The sequence below is a fragment of the Mixophyes fleayi genome, chromosome 2, assembly GCF_038048845.1.
Source record: "Mixophyes fleayi isolate aMixFle1 chromosome 2, aMixFle1.hap1, whole genome shotgun sequence".
Taxonomy (NCBI): domain Eukaryota; kingdom Metazoa; phylum Chordata; class Amphibia; order Anura; family Limnodynastidae; genus Mixophyes; species Mixophyes fleayi.
This window is the reverse complement of record NC_134403.1, coordinates 360574796-360597636: the sequence shown is the minus strand read 5'-3', so window position 1 is coordinate 360597636 and position 22841 is coordinate 360574796. Positions and strand designations below refer to the sequence as shown.

The 22841-nt window shown below is 42.4% G+C and overlaps 1 protein-coding gene across 2 annotated transcripts in view; it reads left to right on the top strand.

Annotated features, from left to right (window-relative positions):
- The window catches only part of ERG (ETS transcription factor ERG), a 214650-nt gene that overhangs the window by 142443 nt on the left and 49366 nt on the right, over positions 1-22841 (top strand). The gene's annotated exons all lie outside the window — the stretch shown is intronic.

The window sequence follows — 22841 nt, the reverse complement described above, 5'->3', positions numbered from 1 at the left end:
CGAAATTAGGTGTTCCTATTCAGCACTTAGCAAGGAACGCCCTGACTCTACCCATCTGCCCCATCAGCCTTCTCCTAGACAAACGCTGCCGTCTTGCTTCACAATCCAAGATCCCTGCACAAAGTAAGGGGCACACGCCCGTTCTGCCGAGTGCCCCCTTCAGTATGTCTCAGTGACTTACATACTTGGCAGCTTGACAACTTTTTGTGTCATTGAGCCCCGTCTCCATCTGGAGATCTTGGAGGGTGTCAGCTGTTTCAGGAGGACTACCGGAAATTCGGGAGCCTCCCGGACACTCTGTTAGAGAGACAAGTATGATGGCTTCTCGTAAGATGCATTTACAAATACGGTGAGTTTAAATAAGGCAGTAAAGTACTGCAACTTCCATGTATTAATTAACCAATATTTATCGTAGGGTGCCAAGTCAAAATGATGTAATAGCTGTGGAGGGCTAAGTTGTTGTTGTTTAAGTGAATAATAATGGAGATAATTAGGAACTGAATGGTAATGTTGTGATTATAAATCAAATTGTACATAGACAAATGATGACTTGTGCAAAATAATTCTCACTACCTGCTGGGAGTTGTAGTTCTACAGGAGCTGGCATCAATGTCTTGTCCACCTCTATATTAGAGAACTTTTACATATACTGGATATTGCTATTTATAATACACAGGGAAAGATGTTAAAAGAGGGAATCTCCCTGTATTTTAGGCCCTTCAGGCGGTAGTCACTTAGCAGATAATCTGTTTTATTGGACTTATAGTTTGGATCTTTCACATCCACTATCATCCCTGCTGCCTTTTCATTCAGTCCTGTACTTATCCTGCAGGCAGTGTGTAGGGTGGGTAACATCCTGCAGCCGCAGAATACAAGTGTTTCCTGCATTGTTAGCAGAATTGATGATTCTCTCCGTTTATTTCCTGCTCTCATAACCCATTACTGCTCCTGTCCTTCCTGGATTGTGCCAGGTTCCAGCGATCTGTGATCATTCCAAACCAGTGGCAGAATTCTGTAAAGCGTCCGAACGTTTCATTTCTAACAATCATTGCTGTCATGCTCTTGTTAATACATTACTGACATGAGAGATAAATGAAAGGTCTATACTATATACTATACTAAAGCAAGATTTGGGAAGGGGCCCGATCTCGCACCCTAGACCTCATGCTCTGCTCTGTTAAGAGTCTGAGCGCGCACGGCCCAGAGGCGATCTTCAATTTCCTCTACTGATGGTGAGGGGCCGCAGTGGGACCTGGCTACTCTGAGGGGTGGGAGCGACGCGGCAATGCGCAAGCCCCCTCACCTTCGAGTCCCTTTGCTTTCCCCCCCCTATGGTAACACCCAGCAGTCCTCCCTCTTTTCAACACCAGCTTAAAACAGAGGGACAATCCAGTGTTATAGGGGTGTATTTATTAATTAACGGGGTCTGCTTTTGAGTACGGAGACAGTGATGTGTCTCCGATATCTGCTGCGATTATTATTTTGTCATAGAGCAAAAGTTATCCCAAGATATTATTATTTTGTCATAGAGCAAAAGTTATCCCAAAATATTATTATTTTGTCATAGAGCAAAAGTTATCCCAAAATATTATTATTTTGTCATAGAGCAAAAGTTATCCCAAAATATTATTATTTTGTCATAGAGCAAAAGTTATCCCAAAATATTATTATTTTGTCATAGAGCAAAAGTTATCCCAAAATATTATTATTTTGTCATGAGCCACATTACTGACAGATCATTTCTAGCCTTATAAATATTTTTTTTTGCCATGAGCCATGATACTCTAATGTTACAAGGAATACATCTTAACAAACGGTGTAAGAGTTAATTATCACTTTGTGACAATGCTGGTTATATCTGTACCTAATGGTAAGTGAGGGTGGTGTTATAAAGAGGAGCTATATACAGGGAACACTATATATCTTAGACAGGCTGTAATCTCTAAAGCATCTATTTCCTTTATTTGTGTGGTCTTGGCTAAAAGTCACACTAATAAAATGTAGAATCATTTAAATGGCATCTCTTTCCCCACACACTGGTCACATCAGTAATCCAGTCAAAGATGTGTGAGTGTAACAATGTTAAACGTGAAGCTCAAATGTCCTTACTCCTGGCTGATATTTCTGAGATTTCCATTAGTAAGATGCAGACGCTCACAACAGATTAAAGTACAAGTTGTTCTAAACCACGATAATATTATACTTACCAACTCTCCCTGAATGTCCAAGGGACTCCGGAATTCCGTGTAGGTCTCCGCAATTCACAGTGAATTGCGTCAATTTAGCCCTGTCCCCCACGGCACTATGTCGCCTTGTATCACATGCAGGGCTGCCAAGAGGAATTCAGGGCTCCGGTACAACAACTTCATGGGGCCCCCCTTATAGTTGAGCATTGAAAAAAGTGGTAGTAGGTGTGTTCATACAATTGGGGGCGTGGCTATGCATTATTGGGGCGTAGCTAGCAGGTGAAAAGCGCTAGGCCACCTTCCTACAGAAAAAAACCCCTGCATTGTTGTTTACACCTTTGGCACAAGGGTGCAGTGCCTGCTCACCGGAGCGTGACACATGTCCCAGCACTCCTGACTTTCAGGACATCTAGCACCATAGTGTAGTATATAAAGAATGCAGTGTGTATATAAAGAGTTCACAATCTTGTCCTGCCCCTTACATTGGGCAGAACAGTCACCAAAAATTGGGATTGTCCCACTAGAATCACAACATTTCACAGACTCTCCTACTCTCTCCTACCTGTTCTTGTCACTTTCACCACCTGTGGCTGCTGGTTTCTTTAGTTGCAGCTTGTCTGGATCCTGGAATGTTGGGGGCCCTATTTGGAAAAAAAATGGGTACATTTAGAAAATTTCAACCAGCCCCGAAGTTAAATCAATAGCACCCACAAGTAATAATTAGGCCTTCCTCCAGCCCCAACATTAAAATAATAGTATTGCCATTTTATAAATAAATCTATTTCCCTCCCTGAAAACAACCCCAGCAATAAATTAATAGTATTTACATTTCATATATATACCAATTTCCCGCAACTATTACTGCCATTAAATAATTCATAGTCACATTAAATAAAGAGACCTCATTCTCCACAAACTCACTCCCACATTCAATAGTCCCCAAACCACTCCACCTTAAATTAATAGTCCCCACTATTAAATTGCCCCCCATCACCCCACCAACAAAATAGCACCCATTAATTAGCCACCACCTACCTCACACACACTACGTTGCAACAAGCCCCCTGTGCCATCACTCACACACATTACCAAAAGCCCCCTGTGCCATCCTACACACATATTATCACAAGTCCCCTGTGCCATCACACACACACATATTATCACAAGTCCCCTGTGCCATCACACACACACATTACCACAAGACCCCTGTGCCATCGCACACACTACCACAAGCCCCCTGTGCCATCACACACACACATTACCAAAAGCCCCCTGTGCCATCCTACACACATATTATCACAAGTCCCCTGTGCCATCACACACACACATTACCACAAGACCCCTGTGCCATCGCACACACTACCACAAGCCCCCTGCGCCATCACACACACACATTACCACAAGCCCCTTGTGCCATAACACACACATTACTGTTCCCCTTCATCATCACCACGCGGTGCCCCCTTATGATCCCACTGCACCCTCCATGCTGCTTTTCCCCCTTCACCTGGCCCCCCTTCATCACACTGTGCCATGCTGCTCTCCCTTTTTATCACTGTGCCATCCTGCCCCCCGCTCCTTCATCACTGTGCCATACTACTCCCCCCCTTTATCACACTGTGCCATCCTGCCCCCCTCCTTCATCATTGTGCCATCCTGCCTCCTCCCCCCTCTCTCCTTCATCACTCGGTGCTTTAATAATAATTTGCACCTAGGTATTATCTGGTTTCGGTATTATTATTGTATTTATGTATTATTGCTGAATGTATTTTGCTTTGTATTGTTATATCCTTGCTGTACGGCTTCTTATATAATAAATGATGATGATGAAACAATGATGGATCTGTGTAACGTTAACATTTAAATTCCTGTCCTTTCTTCCTTATATTCATAATAATTTTAACTTAGGGTCTCTTTACACATCACTACACCTACCATTCTTGAGAAAATCAGCTATACTACTGTGCCCCTCCTTCGCCCCCTTTTACTTCCTGCTAAAATGTTGAGTAGGCAGTGCGGGTTGCCATCTGAACTACATGCACCAGCAGACCTTGATTAAGGGTTCTGGCCGCCCTAGCCTAATACGGCTGCAGCGACGACCCCCCCCCCCTCCCCCCACCTATATAGGTGTATAGGAATACTCCTGAATATGAATGTTCAGGTGTATTCTCCAGCATTCAAATTTAGACAGATTGTGCCATTGTCTCTTACCTGTTCCTGCTCTTCTCTCTTGCAGCTTTGTTATCCTCTCGCTGGCTTCTGGAAAGTTGGCGTCCTGTTTTGAAAATGCAAAAATGTATTATAATGCAAAATGTTAACAAACCCTGAATGATTAGGCCCTTTAAATAACACAAAACATTTGATTATGGCCAGCTAAAGGTACCCCATTGTACAGGCATATATAAACAATATCTGAACATTTGGGGTCAATCAAATACAAACCTCTACCAGCCCCATCTCACTAATATTTAGTATTCTAATGATTGCTGAGACCACAGAGAGCATCCATGTAACCGCCACACAATCATGAGATTATGCCCCCCCAAAGCTGCTCTATTTTTTAAATACCCCCTGCAGCCATTTTCCTTACCCCCTCCTACAGCCATTGTCCCCTGCAGCCATTTTCATTACCTCCCACACTGCACCCATTCCCCCCGCAGCCATTTTCCTTAACCCCCCCTGCAGCAATTTTCCTTTCCCCCCTCCTTGCAGCCATTTTCCTCACCTTTCCCCCCTACAGCCATTTTCCTTACCTCCCACCCTGCATCCATCCCCCCCGCAGCCATTTTCCTTACCTCCCCCCTGTAGCTATTTTCCTCACCTCCCACCTCTGCAGCCATTTTCCTTACCTGCCCTCTGCAGCTATCCCCCCTCAGTCACATCAAAATTCCCCCAGCCACATATATCTGCCCCCTACCTCTGCCCTCCTTCACACATATCAACGTTTCTCCCTCCCTATAGATTTGTATGGCAGACCCCCTCTCCCTCCCTGTAGATTTTTCTGACAGCCCCCTTCTTCCTCCCTATAGATTTGTATGGCTGTCCCCCCTCCCTTCCTGTAGATTTGTATGGCAGCCCCCTCACTTACCTGTAGTTGTGCTGGCCAGCTTCGCTCCTCAGATCAGTAGACAGGAAGTGAAGACTTCCTGTCTGCTGCACAGCATTGTGGATGCCCATACACCAACAGGCAGCCTAGCGATTGGCTGCCTGTTGCTGACCACTGACCACTAATGGCTTTGATTGGTGGTTGAGTGTGTACTAAAGCTGTCACACAGTGAGGCACCGTGAGGCACCAAAAGTAACTAAAGACATTATTTTTCTTGTCATATGTTTACAGCCATCAGAAATATAAATAGTTTTGGATAAATACTGGTTCAAGTGACACATAAATATAATTGACATGTGCGCAGCAGTACCAGTTCATTTACACCATATATGTGAGAGAGACTTATGTATGCCGCCCATGCTGGCCAACTTATAGGTGGGGTGGCCAGTGTGGGAGGGGCTTGGTTAGCCATTACGCCACTGTAGCCCCACCCCCTGCTTTGATTCACGGGTTTGCGATGCAAGGAGTAGGCAGTGACGCGATTTGCACCATTATGAGCTCCATCGGTATCTCAAAAACTGTAAATTAAAAATATATATTTAATTACTTATGGTTTAAATGCATAAGTGTGGGTGTCATTGTGTTTGTTTGGGGGGGGTAGCAGACATCCCGAAGTGCCAGTGTTTGTGATTAGACCCCGTCAAACCATTTTCTTGTGTACTAGGCGTGTTCAGCCTACAGTACCACACTACCATTGTTCACTAGGGAGGGCCAGATTGCTAATGTTCCTTGATAGGGTCTTGTTTATTGTACATTGCTTACAGTATTTGTTCTTTTGTGTAACCACACAGGGCTTCCAGAGGGTGGGGAGGGATTGACGGGTCAAATGTTTGCCACCGAACCTGTTAGATTAGTATATATTTTTTTAAAAAAATCAACTTTATTCTTTTAAAAATGTTTTAAATATTTTAAAATAATTGTATTTCAAAAAATATTTCAATAACAGAGAGAGAGGGGGGTACAGGCACATGGGGGGGGGGGCAACGAACAAGACATGAAAACATGGTGGGGGAGGAAGTGGAAGGGTCAGGAGTGGGATGATGAAAAAGTTAAATGTACCACACACCTGAGCAGAGATAGAGGGCGGAGCCGGGAACCTTGCTGTTTAAAGGGCCATTCGCTGCCTTCTTTATAGTAACAGACAGTGCGGTGCGGAGAAAGAGGGTGAGTCCCTTTTAAAAGGCGGGTCCACCATAGCAGATGTTAGGGCCCATACACAGCAGTAATGAGTAATCTCTCTTTTACTTGTTCAGAAGCTGACCATCTTCATGTAGACCAATAACAAGGTGCATTTGGAAGAAGAGCATAAACACAGCAAATATAACTTATGTTTATGTGTTCTCTGTTGGGATTAATACATAGCTGCGTGTAGTGGATTTGTCCACTTTCAAGACTTACGACTAGTAGATGGAGAGATGCCGGAGCCAGATTTATGCTCACATAACGTTTCTGGTCCATTATTATTATTATTACAGAGAGGACGGCTGCGTGTAAGTGATAGTGACATCTGCACGATCTTGTGGAGCTCTGTGCGGTTGGGGTTTGTTCCACAAGACATTTTAGTCTGGCTCTGTCCCAATACGGTTTTGGCTCACAGATGCCTAATATATTTAACTTGGAACACTCTCCGCTGTAATTATGTGCAGCACAAGAGTAAGTAAAATAACCACTTTGTGAGCTTCTGTACATAATATTTGTCTTACATTATCTGGAGTGCACAGGACGAAAGCGTTGTTATGTTCTGCTCAGATTAATGAGCTGAACAGCTCTGCTGGGCAATGCCTACGTGAAATTCACCATCCACAGACTGGCAGAGCTTTCCCTGGGCTCTGAAAGTTTAACAGCATAGAGCAGAGGTGCTCAAACTCAGTCCTCAAGAGCTACCGGCAGGTCATGTTTTTGGGATATCTGTCTGTAGCAACCAGGGGAATAATTACTGAACCCAGAAAAATAGATTAACTCACCTGTGCGTGATTAAAGTAATCCTGTAAGCATGACCTGTTGGTAGCTCTTGAGGACTGTATTTAAGCCCCTCTGGAAAAGAATTATGTAAAGAACAGTAACCTAATAATGAAACCTGGTCATATTCTCTTCTAAACTAAACTAGTGATATAAAAATATGTATGGTCCACTGTTTGCTGATATTTAAAGTGTGCCTGTCTCCTATAGCGGAGGCAGCCATTTTGTGAGCTACGCCTACACTCAGCCTCTACATTCATTAGGATATTTTTGCAGATTATAAGATTTTTATCTTTTTGTAGCACCTCTTAAATCCTCATTTTATATAATAACTACATATATATATATATATATATATATATATATATATATATATATATATATATAAATATGTAAGACAATGTGGGGGGGGTGGCATTTGTTCTGTACTTACGCAGATTTTTTGTTTTGTTTTCGGAAATCACCTGCTACACTCTGTCCCAATATTCAGTGTGCCATTGCAGCCTTCTGGGATATGAAAAGAGATGGCTTCCAATAACATGTATGGCAATCAGGGGACCCAAACAAACCTATTCCGGAATCACATTTGTGGTTGCACACCTTTGCGCTATATGACATAGTGTAGGTGATTCTCTGGCTCAACCACAACTATTTAGTAATTTCTGACAATCTACTTTGATTTAGAATGAGAAGAGAACAATACGTGTCTCTACACTGGAGGATATGCTCTTGCATGCAGTATCCAATCAGGTGACACATGCACTACACACACCTACTTAATTTATTACATTACTCTGCCCAGATGATGGAGGCCATGGTGACAGGCAAGTGTGACTTCATAAATAAAATACAATTAAAATAATATTCTTGCCTTTGTCAAGATGCTGGTTTGGGCCCTTTTCTCCCTCCTCCCTTTATAGCAGAAAAACATATAAAGGGGTTAGGGTAATCTGACCATTGGGTCCTAGATGGGAGACTAGTCCCAGCATGTTTTGCTAGCAGATATCCAGTCGATAGCTGTCAGGGAATGCTGGGACTTGTAGTTCACAACACTTGGAGAGCCATTGGTTGGCCCGGCCTGCACTAGTGGATGAACAGGCTCTAATAATACCATTGCCCTTGTCGTCCTCCATGGACTGTTTCTCTGACGCTGAAACTAACTTGTTTTTAGACAGGTTAAGAAAGAATTCTAAAGGCTTATCACTGTGGCTGAAATTAAAGATTCATTCTGATTGGATGACTGTGACTGTTGTCCAATCAGATGCGGCTTCTCATTTCAGTATGAAAGCTCTCGTGGAATGCTCCCAATAGGAGGACACCTGCGTCTAAGTGGAAATACCCTTACGGATGTCTTTGTCCAGGGAACTGTAAAATTCCCTCCATAGGTGGAAATTCCCTTCAATTTGAAATCATGACCATTTCATGCCAGTTTACAGGCAGAAGTACTGAAAAAAAATGACCATGAAATACTTTGCACAATACAAATTACATGTCACATCTGATAGTTTTCTCAATGGAATAATTATTTTCCCTATGTAATATTCTTTTTCTCCATCACCCGGAATGGAATTCTTAATCTCCACATTGCATATGGCAATGATCCTCATGGAATTCATCCATCAGTGTTTAGTCTACATGGAAAAAGAGATCCTGCCCCTTTTAATGTTGTTTATAACAGTTGAGTGCCGATTGTCAGGTGAAGGTTAATAGCGCTCTAGTTAAAGCAGTTTTGAGCCCAGACGGGTTATCAGCCCTGAACACTGGTTACAAGATTAATCTCATTTCCGACAAGACTTCCTTTTCCCTCAACTGATTCTACTCAGCCATTTGACCTGTCATCGGCCGTTGGGAGCAGGCTGGATTACCAGGGGCCTATTAAAACCTTTTGCTCTGTGAAACAATAAAGAGAGCGTATCCTATCGCAAAGGAACATCTTTAAATTTGAGTCAATTTCAGCTCCATTTGAAAGGTTGTGATTTATAAACAACTGAAACAATCATTAGTGGTTTTAATGAGACCTCACCATTAACAAGCACAAACGTTTTATTTTTTCAATGGGGTTCCTAATGCATTCCCATTGTTTTCACATTCCTTTGAACATTTTATTTTCCTCTTTGTAGGCAGTGTTTCATTTTTTTTTTTAGATGTTTTACTGTGTTTTGTTTTGTGCCGTTACCACTTAACTGAAGCCCACACAATAGCTATGGAGTACAGAAACGGGGTGTCCAGGGCCACAATTAAAGGGAGGCTTCTCAAGCCCCTATCAGTGTAATGGAAAAATCTAAAATGGTCAAAAGTATAGTTCTCACAATACAGAATGGACCCTGTAACCGCTATATATTGTGACTCAAGAGTCCCATCTGAAGATGAGGCCTAAGATTACTGCCTAGTCACCCCTACCCTTAGAAAGTACAGATCAGTAGATACTTTAATATTGCATGGTGCTGTGTTATTAAATCATCCAACTTACACCAGTCAACGGTGGTATACCAAACTGATCGACCATCAATACACAATTGTAATCAGGTCTGATGTGTATATAAACGTGCCATTAGCTTTTTCATTTCAGTAAATTCATTCTATAAAGTGCTGTGTGCTTATTGATTATCTTTTTACTGGCAGCCAATGGGTATATTTGCATTTAAGGTTCAGGCCTAGCTTTACACATTCCTGGAGTAAAAGTTTTCTATGTAGTTTTTTGGATGCGTTTAACCTGCGATTGTCTGATTTTATGTTTATGCGTTTGTCTACTGGTGTGGAATCTTCTTTTCCTCTGTGATTGGCCCCTGGATTACCTCCATTATTTTGGATTCAGATTCTGTAGCATCTTCTGCCTGTCTGACTTACCTGTCTGCCATTCTGTCCCAGTGGTTTGAGGTCTGTGATTGTACAGATTCTATAAGTGTAGTGAGTTAAAGTGGAAAGTTTCACTGCATACCTGGAACAATTCCCAACACTGGAAAACCAGACCTTACTTTATAGGAAATAGATTAGTCCCAATCGGGGTATATAAGCTACTCCTACAATCACTGAGAGGAGGAATGGTAAACAATTTAAAGTGTTACACTACCTTTAGTTGATGCCATTTGTTGAGAGTGACTGGCATTACTGGCAGAAGAAGATGGCATGTGATTGGATGTGAGTGTCACATGATACGATCAGCTGGGTGTAGTGCGAGCCTTTTCATGAGCAGGGTAATGCCAGGGGAAATACGGCGAAAGACACAGGTCGTTTTTTAAATGTCATTTAGAATGTTTTAGGTATGTTCTCCAAATTAGGGAAAAAACCCTTTATATAGAAAACCTGAACCCTAGGGATTCCAGATAATAGATCCCACACCTCTATTTATACACTACAGCCAATGTGGATCCAAAGTATTCTTGTGTTTCAGAGGCTAGCAATATGGAAGTAGTTTTATTTATTTATTATGTTATGTAGAGTATTTTTATATAAAGCCTACAAGGTTCTATCATTTTATGTAGCACAATTAAGCTAACAATTTAGTTTTTGGTGCCTACGACGAAGAGTGACTTTTCCACCGATCATACCATTCAGTACACAACAGTACCCAACACTTGTGTGCCCTGCCGGTAAGCTGATGTTCTCATTGTCTGTTTTCGTCCTACTCTTCTATACTTACAGGACTACGAGTTGTGAATATAATTAAGATACTTGAATATATTCCAGTGCTGGGTATGGCACTCTTATGTTCTGGTTTTGCTGGGTTCCTGGAGAATGGCATTCTGTAGCCCCAGGTGTGTAGACGCTCCTTCAGCTGGTTCCCCGGGCAGCCGCAGCCCCTTTTCTTCCAATATCGTCTTGCACTTGATGCATTCCACAACACCTGTTTTTTTGCACTGGTACACCTGGATGCCCGGGGTTTCTCTTAGGGTTAGGGACAGGATAATTGAGCCCCAAGTCAAAGCATAATAAAACCCTCTTTCCAAACAAAGCTCTAAAGTAAAACAATCCTCAGTGAAACCCTGGCCCCTGCTCTATAAACTTAATTTTAAAAAAATCTTAATTTACTATAAAATGTCAGGCGGGTACGTGGTAGAGAATTGGTTTTGGGTGATCATAGAATATAGTGAGTTTGGATGTAGAGATTTTATGAGTTTGACTTATAAATATAAGTATAAAGAATTAGCTCAATCAGTTGCAATTTGATGAGTTGCAAAAAAGTCCCCTCTTAACCTAGCAAAAACTGTCAGTGACATAGTGATTTAGAAGCTTGGCCTAATGACGGCTAGGGTCATGGTCTGGACCAGACCTGGCCAACCTGTGCTTCTCCAGTTGTTGTGAAACTACAAGCCCAAACATGCTTTGCAAGTAGATAGACAGCTGATAGCGCTGTCAGGGCATGATGGGACTTGTAGTTTCACAACCCCTGGAGAGTCACAGGTTGGCCAATCCTGGTCTGGACTATGGAGGATATGACCCAGTAGCTAACAATTAACAACTTTATTAACAATTTTACCTATAACATTGTTCTTATCTGTTCTATGACAAATTCCACAAAATATTTACAGTTCATGTAGGGTTACTTAATACATACATTTTTTTTCTTAAGTTTTTTTTTTTTTTGTCTGCATCGATCATCTGCAGTTTGTTTAATTTTTTTTGAGGCAAAGGCATCAGGGGACTCCTTTGTCGACCCTGCCTTCTGTCACAGCATTGCCAAACATACCCCTAAGGGTTTTTAAATTGATAATGAGGAATATTACCACCATAAAGAATACAAGGAGAAGCGTTGAAGCCGTGAGGCACACCAGGGTAATGTTGTTATGGGGCATTCTTGCCGGAGCCTGGTTCTTCAAGGTTAATGGCTTGCTCCTCACTTGCATTTTGTCATTCTTCATCTTGGCTTTTTTGGTATTGGCAATCTCCGTGTTTGCATTTTTCTCATTTAAATTCTGCATTATCGCAGTCTTTGGTGCCTCTGATCCAGTATCGTGAATATTCTGATAATCATTACCAGTGCCGGTGTCATCAATTCCTTGATTCTCAAGGCTGTTGTCACCAAGTGTAGAATTAAGACCGGTGTCATCAAGTAGATTATTGTTTTGGCCGGTGTCATGAAGTACAGAACTGTTTTGGCCGGTGTCATGAAGTACATCATTCTCAAAGTCATTGTCATCAACTGAAGAATTGTTATGTCCATTGTCAAGTGCAAAGTCCGAAATCTTCTCCTTGTTCATAGGCTCTCTGTAGAGCGGTGCTCCCTCCGCCCCGAGCATCAGTGCCAACAGGAGCACGATGCCGGGCATCGAGAGTCCCTTACAGCTCATAGCTCTGCTCTGTAAGCAAACTCTTGCGGGACTGCCGGGCCCCTGGACGTCTCCACGGTAAAGCTGAGCTGCGGAGACGTCACAGACTGCTCGTGCTATTGTGCGGTAACATCTTTGTGAAGCCCGCGTGTGCGTAATCAGGGGCTCCCCCGCGGGGCCATCTAAAATTACAGGGAAGGATAGTCCTAGGGGACCCCAAATGTTTTCGGAAATTGATCTGGGAGCATTGCTTTTGTAAATGGGGCATGCATTATTTTGCACCCTGCACTGCACCTTAATAAGATTTTATTGCTTCCCCCTTAGGCAGCGTGCTCAAATGCTGCAGCTCACCTAACTTTAATAAATGCAAACACGCAATGTACCGACAGCTATGCCACCTGCGCGGGAACTACAAGTCCCAGCAGACCACACAGAAGCCATTCACAGCCTGCTGGCACTTGTAGTTCTGCCACAGGCGTGAAAGCCAAAGGTTGCTGAAACGTGAATCAATTCTAAATCAACACTGCCTGTAATTGGGTACAGCGTGTAGAGAAACATATAGGATATATGTATCTCACAGAATCCCCCATTTATTACCATTCAATCAGAAGTATCAGAATCATAAGTATCAGAATCATTGGAGCTTTTGTTTCAAAGCAGTTCCCATCATGACTTTCAGCCTCACCCAGATTCCTGGCATAGCAGTGACCAAGCACTGGGGCATCACAGTCACACTCAAAGGAAGTTGCTTAAAGAACTCAAGGTCTAATTAGGATTGTTACAATTAGTTCTGTACTAATGGCTGCTACATCAGTACAAAGGAAATAAATGACTAATGTTCTTTGTTACCGTGATTAACGCTTTTGCAGTGGCTGGATTTTGTGTGTATTTTTCAATAATAATATTCCCCTGAGAGTAAATGATATGTTTATTAGAAAACATTGAGGAATTCCAAGGACATGTTAAAGGCTTTTACAAAACAGAGGTGACATTGCTATGTAAAACAAATACTGTTGCTGCAGTACCACTTCTGCCCTTAAGTTGGCGATATAGAGGCAAATCATTCTAGTGCATCGTTGTTTAACACTTGCAGTAACTTGAAAGCTAGTGTACTATCATCATAATCACACCATTTATTTATATAGCGCCACTGATTCCTCAGTGCTGTACAGAGAACTCATTCACATCAGTCCCTGCCCCATTGGAGCTTACAGTCTAAATTCCCTAACACATACACAGAGAGAGAGAGACTAGGGTCAATTTTGATAGCAGCCAATTAACCTACTAGTATGTTTTGGAGTGTGGGAGAAAACAGGAGCACCCGGAGGAAACCCACGCAAACAGGGGGAGAACATACAAACTCCATGCAGATAAGGCCATGGAATTGAACTCATGACTGCAGAGCTGTGAGGCAGAAGTGCTAACCACTGAGCCACCATGCTGCCCAGTACTATAAATTAGAGATGCTCACTGACCCCCCGTGAACTGGTTTTTGTTTCGGTTTTGGATCTGGATTAGCTTCGTGTTTTGGATTTGGCAAAACCGACCTCGTGTGTTTTGGTTTTGGATCTGTATTTTTTTGAGAAATTGCTAAAATATGCTAAAATCACATAATTTTGCTCTTTTTTTTGTTCCTACATTATTAACCTCAATAACACTAATTTCAAGTCATTTGCAGTCAATTTTGACCACCTCACAGGTCACAATGTTATTTTCATACACTTTCGGACAAATACTGCAGCGACCTGGCTGGATGGTAAGCGACAGAGCAGTGACTCAAACACACAGTAGTTCCTAGCACATCTAGGACACATTGGCACACAGAAGTGGCAGAAAAGAAAAGTGGTGCAAAATGGAATTGTCCTTGGGCCCGCCTGTCCTCCCACCCACCCTTATGTTGGATCATAAAAAGGACATGCACACTTTAACAAACTAAGCACTTCAGCCACAAAAGTGCCACTCCGTGTGGCTGAAGGGCTTGGTTTGTTTGGGCCCCCACAAAACAAGGTAACAATGGGCTTAAGGCACCTAAGGTAACAGTGCTGTTAATGAACTCTACTGTGGCAAGATGTTGTTGTCATCATCCTCAGCCTCATCCTCATCCTCACCCTCATCAGTGTGTACATCATCCTCACAGATTATTAATTCATCACCACTGGAATCCACCATTACAAAAGTCTTAGGGACATATTCAATTGTCCGCGGGATTGCCAAAAATCCCGCGGTCCGTGCAGGATTACCGTTATTATGGTAATCCTGCATGGAAAAACTGTTAATACGGTAATTTACTCGCTGGATTTCAGCTCCCAGCTCAGGGAGCTGGGAGCTGAAATCCAGCAAGAGATTACCATATTAACGGTAATAGTTTTTCTGCGCTCGAACCCGCGGACAATTGAATACCCCCCTTAGTGTTTTTTATGTAATTGGCGGGAAAAGCCTTCCTCGTGGAACTTGAAGTTCATTTTTATGAACATCATCTTTTCCACATTTTGAGGAAGTAGCCTCCTATGCCGATCGCTGACAAGGTTCCCAGCTGTGCTGAAAACTCTTTCTGAGCACACACTGGAGGGTGGGCAGCTTAGGCAGTGCAAACCGAGTTGGTACAACTGTCTCCAAATTCCCTTTTTTTCCTCCCAGTATGTGAAGGGACTGTCTGATGTGTCTATTTCTATGCTGTCATGAAAATAATCCTCCACCATCCTTTGGATGTTGATAGTAGGATCAGGTGGAGTTAGGGCAGAGGTGTCACGTTTTTTGGTCAATTCTTTTAGATCAGACCAGATGTCAAAATTTGGTGCAGAGTCATCTGCATCATCCCTGGGTCTCTTGGGAAAGCTAAGTTTTTTCTAGCAGCAATTGAGTGAGAAACTGAAGGAGGAGATGCCGTCCTGGCACGTAACACTTGTGCTGTTATCTTGTCATCCAGGAGCTCCTTGCATCTCTTCAGATCTGGGTCAGTTGGAAACAAAGAGAAGACATAGCTCTTAAATCGAGGATCATGCACAGTCACCAAACTGTAGTGATTCGATTTCAAGATTTTGATAACTCTTGAATCCTGGTGAACCGAATAAAGTACTTGATCTACAAGTCCGTAATTGCTTTGTTTCATCTCCTCCTTCAGTTTCTCAAGTTTCTTTTCCAAAAGTCTAATTAAGGGAATCACTTGACTCAAGCTAGTAGTGTCTGAACTTACTTCACAGGTGACTACGTCGAATGGTTTCAGCACCTTGGACAACACAGAAAGTATTCTCCACTGCGCTTGACTAAATTTGCATTCCCCCTCCTTGTGGAGTAAGCTTGGATGGCTTTTTGCTGTTCCTCCATCCGCAGACGCATATCCAGGGTGGAATTCCACCTTGTCACCACCTCTTGCTTCAGTTGGTGGCAGGGCAAATTAAATTGCTCTTGCAGCTGCTGCAATCTCCTACACGCTGTTGCCGAATGCCGGAAATGTCCAGATATTTTACAGGCCACAGACAGCCTCTCCTGCACGTCCCTGTGATTTTTTAAAAAGAGCTCTGCACCACCAAGTTTATTGTGTGAACAAAACAGGGAATGTGATGGAATTCACACAGCTGTAATGCACTCACAATATTGGTGGCGTTATCAGAAATGACATATCCTGAGGAGAGTCCAAGTGGGATAAGCCATGTTGCAATGACATCCCTTAGTTTTTGTAACAGATTGTCAGCTGTATGTCTCTTAGTGAAGCCGGTGATACACAGAGTAGCCTGCCTCTGACAAATGTGACATACTTGGGTACATGCTGCTGAGGTTCCTGCTGGTGAAGGTGAATCACCAACCCAGTGGGCTGTCACAGTCATATAATCTTTAGTTTGCCCAGTTCCGCTTGTCCACATAGCCATGGCATCTGTGATCCACTTTGCGACTGGGTGACAGCTTTCATACTTGCTTCTTCTTGCAAAGAATTGTTTAACAGTCAATTGTTGTAAACTACTAGTAGTCTTCTTCTTGGTCTGCTTCTGGGATGAAGATTCACCCCCAGCAGCAGCGGTAGGATTAACGCTCAAGAATTCTTCTGAGGAATCCAAGATAGTGGAGGAGTCATCTACCCTTACCAACTTGGATGCAGGACTAACTCCCATCGCTACAGAGGATATTGATGAGGACGGTGTTGTGGGTGTAGATTGCAGGCGTCGGGATGTAGGTGAGAGATGATGGTGGTCTGCTTCTTGTTATTTTTTTAGCATAAGTTTCTGATTTTCCCAACAGCTTGCCATGAACTCGCTTCAAATGGCGTAACATGGATGAAGTTCCTAGATGGTTAAGGTCTCTACCTCTACTGAATGTTGCTTTACAAACGCTACAAATGGCTAGACATCTGTTGTCAGGATTTGGATAAAAATAATTCCACACATAAGAGGTGGATTTTTTGGTCTTATGTCCAGGCATGACAATGGCCTTCTTCTTATGACGTGCCAGAACTGATTCCAGTTCTGGCACTTAAACAAGCAACATCATCCTCATCAACATCCTCATTAGCGCCTTCGTCGGCTACACAAATATCCCCCTCATCCTGTTGCAATTTCAAAGTGGCATCCTCAATTTGTGTATCACCGGCTACACTTGGGTTGTTCAGGCACACATCTGCAAAAATGCTGAAAGGGGCCTTCTTTATGTTTACACTATCAGAATAGTCAGAATTACACATAGCAGTCATGGATAGACTCTACTCAGGGATTTGTGTCATCTCTGAATCTGAACATACATTTCCCTCTAATGCCTTACAGTTTTCTTCCAGCTCGGCTTTGACACGTAAAAGTATTTGGACACCATTTTTGGAGTCCGACTGACAAGGTCTTTCTTGGTCACGAGTGACCTTATAAGAAGATGCCTCAGTGACAGTTGCAGAACTCGGACTCCTAGAGAAAGGCGAAGGCCTCATTCTTTCTTTGCCGCTGCGTGTGTAGAATGGCATGTTGGCAATTTTATTTTTTTCTGCAGATAACTTTGCCTGGATTACAGGTCTTTATTTTTGGACCATGGTAAAAGGTGTTTTTTTTTTACATTTTTGTTACCCTGACTTATTAACACTGTGCACTTTTACATAGGCCTTTACCAGATGACGTAGAGGGATTATTATCATCATGACTGGTGCCAGCAGCTGCTTAGTGTTCCTGCTCTTCCGTGTACTGCTGTGAATCCATTTTGATAACACTGTACACTTTGACTGCAAATTCAGAAGACAAGCCTGCCAACCCAAGTATTTGTATTTCAGCAATAATAATTAGCAATGAAGCAATGCAGCTCTCCTCTTTGTGTGTAACCTATATAACACAGTAGAATGTGACTGCAGAATTACAAATTGGACGTGTTTTGGATGGATCAGGGAGTGGTCTAACTTATAAGTTTTGCATTTTGTGACGTATAGTAGGGAACATTTTATTTAGCCAGAATTGTATACAGGATCCTGATATTTAGAAATAACAGTAGTATTAATCTCTATCAGGGTGCCATGCTGCCCCACCCCGTCTCCTTCATCACTCCTTCATCACTCTGTGCCATGCTGCTCCCCCCTCCCCTTCATCCTTGTTCCATGCTGCCCCCAATCCTTCATCACTGTGCCATGCTCCCCCCTCCCCTTCATCACTGTGCCATGCTGCCCCCCATCCTTCATCACTGTGCCATGCTGCCCCCCATCCTTCATCACTGTGCCATGCTGCCCCCCATCCTTCATCACTGTGCCATGCTGCTGCCCCCATCCTTCATCACTGTGCCATGCTGCCCCCATCCTTCATCACTGTGCCATGCTGCCCCCGATGCTTCATCACTGTGCCATGCTCCCCCCTCCCCTTCATCACTGTGCCATGCTGCCCCCCATCCTTCATCACTGTGCCATGCTGCCCCCATCCTTCATCACTGTGCCATGATGCCCCCCATCCTTCATCACTGTGCCATGCTGCCCCCGATGCTTCATCACTGTGCCATGCTGCCCCCCATCCTTCATCACTGTGCCATGCTGCCCCCGATGCTTCATCACTGTGCCATGCTGCCCCCCATCCTTCATCACTGTGCCTTGCTGCGCCCCATCCTTCATCACTGTGCCATGCTGCACCCGATGCTTCATCACTGTGCCATGCTGCTCCCCCCTTCTCCTTCATCACACTGGTGCCTCCCCCCTTCTTTATCACTGTGCCTTTCTCTCTACCCCACTTCTTCATCACTCGGTGCCAAACTGTGCCTTTCCCCCCGCCCACGCCCGACATTCAGTGCGAACAGAGCAGTGAAGAGAGACGCCGACGGCGCGATCATGGTGAGTATTTGTTTTTTTGTTTGTTTGTTTTTTATGTACTCTGCTCCTCCCCACCAATGAAGCGAGTGAAGACCCAGGTCGGGCCCCCTGGCTTGTCCGGGCCCGGGTAATAAGTACCCACCCTCTCTCGGCGGCTCTTTCACCCAATTATTGGATCAATCACACGATAAATGACCATTCAGCCCCGATAACGCATTAGTGTGTACGCTACAGCGAAAAATTATTATCATTCCAAAGCTCATCGTATCGTTTCATTTGATTTTATAAACGGACTAAAAACCTCGTTCAACGATGGAACAATGTCGTTCCAATCCTGCAATGTGTATATACTCAGGACCGGCAGTGTCCACAGATCTCTATGGAGTGTTCAGAGTCACAATGTTTTCAGCAGATGGTTATGACAGATGAAGAGCACAGATCTGACGCTAAATCTTGTAAACTGTCTGTAGTGTGCACACAGGGATCGGCTGCTGACCGGGACTTTCAGTCAATGGTAAAATCATTAATGATCCTATGCATTCTTTTTCTGCTCTATCTTTTACATCAACCTAAAAACATTTACATATTTGGTGCACGTTGCAATATATATACGTTTTTTTTATTGTTTCCTCTTTTATTTGGTAACATTATATAGTAAATTTACCCATCACAAAGAATATAAAACAAGTGTTGTGATGTGAGAATCTCACAGAGCAGAATTTGTGGGAAAAATTCTGGATCCTTTCCCACAATGTATCAAATGCAGGAAGTGCTATAGTGCTTTAGATAGAGCTTCCTAAAATTAGTGTAAAATAAATAAAACACTCAAACCGTGTATGAACAGATCACGGATCTGTAAGTTTGGCGCCAGGGTGGTGTTGTTTTTTTAGCAAAAAAATGTATAGTGCCTTTTGAGTTATGTATACAGTTTTTGACCTGTTATTTGAATGTTATAATTAAGGGAACTGAATATTTTTTTTTTGGGAAAAAAAAATAGTATTTCATATTTGTAGGACACTTAACAAAAATATGTAAAATTAGATCATTTGTTGTCACGTTTGAACTAAAAATATTATTTTTTTAACTCGCCAATTGTATTTGAGAATTTGACCACATGGGGTATTTTCCCCTGAATTCTTATTTTTTTGGATTTCTTTAAATTGGACCAAACTAAAAATTCAAAATGTCACCCGTAATTTACTTATTTTTATTCAGAATGACGGCTTAAAGTGCATCTGTGACCTACAGACAATTAAGGCAGCCATTTTGTGGGCCTAAGCGATAGTGATGCAGCCTATCCTTTAATTAGGCACCAGTGTCTCCATGGCGATGGAGTGCTTCAGTGATGTCACTCATTTCTAGCAATGTGATTGGCTGCACTCTCACAAATATAGGTTCAGACCACAAAATGGCGGACTAGGTAAAAAGATCCACATAACAAATAAACATTTTGTAGAAATTGTACTGGTGTCCTTATAATCATCATAATCCTATAATAATATACCCAGCCCTGGTCCTCAGAACCCATAAGGGTCATATTTGAGGATTTCATGAATCAGATGGACGGGGAGGGGGGTCACTGTTCCATTGGTGCCTATTATATTTAATTTTGACTTTCTAGAGGATGCAATATAGTGATTTCTAGTCAGTATAGTAAACATTGCATATACTATATGCACAATGGTGTATGCTAGTCTTGAATAGAGGGGGTGGGGCTTAATGATGTGTTTATGCCCCGCCCCCGGTATTCATGTCACCCCATGACACCCCCTAATATTCACTGCATCACAGTGGGTAACCTACCTTAAGGGCAGAACAATCCCAAAAACGAAAAGTGGAGATGTTCCCCATCGCAACCAATCAGATTTTAGCTATTATTCTCTGGAATGCACCAGAAACATGCTAGCTGGAATCTGATTGGTTTCTATGGTCTTTTCCTTCTTAGAAGGTTTGACTTAATCTGCAACTTAATCTCCTACCCGAACTGCAAGTTTCAAACTTGTGAAAAATGTTTTTTTGTCTAAAGTTAATTTTATTCCCAATTCTACACTATTTACTTTACATCATAAGCACTGAGAAGTAGTACAAATCTTCTTATTAAAAATGTACTCATTGCAGTAATATGTAGATTGTGAATATAATCATATATTAATACACTTCTTTTTGACTTGTTTCAAGCCCCCCCACCCCACCCTTTTAAAAGATTGTGAAGCAAAGGACAGTTGCCGATTGCACATTGTACCAAGGAAGTTTCCCAATTTTTTCAGCTGGTACAAACAGTTCTATCATTTCCTGTATAACCCAGTAACTGGGGACAGTTATGTAGTAATGTCACTTTAGAAATATTTTGTTAGTATTGTAACAACGCTAATTGCAAAACTATTTTTAGGTATGTTAGACGACGGTCAGAGCACTTGCAATCATTCTTCGAAGCTGGTTACACGTGGATACGGAGGAGATGTAGTGGGCGGGCCATGATAACCCGTAGCCAATCAGAAGAATGTCAACAGCAGCATATAATATTTAGAGATCAGCCAATACCAGGATTCATTGGTATTTGCCAGCAGACCAAGGAGTAGATGTATATAAAGGAAAAGTGGAAGTGTTACTAATAGCAACCAATCAGATTCTAGCTATCATTTCCTCATTTCCTAGAATGTATTAGGCGGGGTTCGCAGGTGATGGTTTGGCTGGCCATCTGTTGCCCTACCCCCCGCTGATCTACCCGCAAGTTTAAGTAATTAGATATCCATTTAAAAATATCATTTATTTACTGGTTTATACGCAGCTTTTGTTTATTGAATATGCGTTTGATCTTTACAGAAATGTTTATATTTGTGTATTATTGCTTTGTGGATTTTTGTGTGCTCCACACTGATACCAACTAAACATAAATAGCTTGTTTATAATATCAACAAACATATGGCATCTAAGTAATAAATAATCTATATTTAACGAACTCCTATCAAATTAATATTTTTGAACTTATACGGTGCCCCCTCCTTCAAGATGGCAGGTATCGAAAGCCACACACTGTCAGCTACTGGATCGATGACATTTAAAATCGACCGTAAGGCCAGGTATCCACTGGCGTTCCGTTAGCGTCTTTTCTCATTAGTAAAAACGTAGGTGGAAATACTGGACAAATTTGGTTTTTTGACATGTGTTTGTTATTAGCATTGTTACTATCATTTGGAGATCGCTGTAGGCATCCATAATGCATTACCCCCCCATGTAGATAGAACAGGATGTGTTCTGAGTCCCGGAATACTACTGCAATGCTAGCAAATGCCATGAATAGTGATTGTATCTATGGTGACACTATAAACAGTTTATAGTGTCATATCCACTTACTGTGTTTTACTAACGTTAAAGCAGCAGTCCCATGAAGAAATCACTGTGGCGGAAGGATTTTGGTATTTACCTTTTACCTTGTTTTTTTTCTTCAGGCTGCTATTAATGATTTATGATTCTGGACTACCATGGCAACCACAGTCACATGGCAACAAAAGTAGTGAGCTCTGTTTGAACTGTGACACCATCCTTCTCCCCCACCTGGTATCACATGACATGCTGAGACCTGTGAGCCTCTGTCTGTGTAGCAGACCGCTGTATCTGGCAGCCATTTTTGTTTGCCAATCAGAGAGCTTTTGAAAAGGAAATAATGATCTGTAGGCTGATAGCTAAGGAATATGACTACCAGATGCATGCTTAAAATGTGACTTTAAGCATGAAAAGAGAAGAAAATTATCTTGGGATTGATGCTTAATTTGTTAAAACTAAAGTTATCTAAGACGTTGTTTGAACCCAGAGACCTACAGTTGATGGCAGGTGCTTAGTATGAAATTCTGTTGGGATTGTTGTCCTGTGGTTTGTACAAATCATGTCATTTGTGGTTTCTTCAGGCCAAGCCCAGATGCTTTGCAGATCACGCTCCGTGGCGTTCTTCCCATATATATTTCATACTTGACATACTGAGTCAGTTACGAAACAGAACTATTGTCATAATTTATTGTTGTGCGGTGTTTAACCAAAAATGCTCTACCATACGTGAGCAAATTGTATTAAAT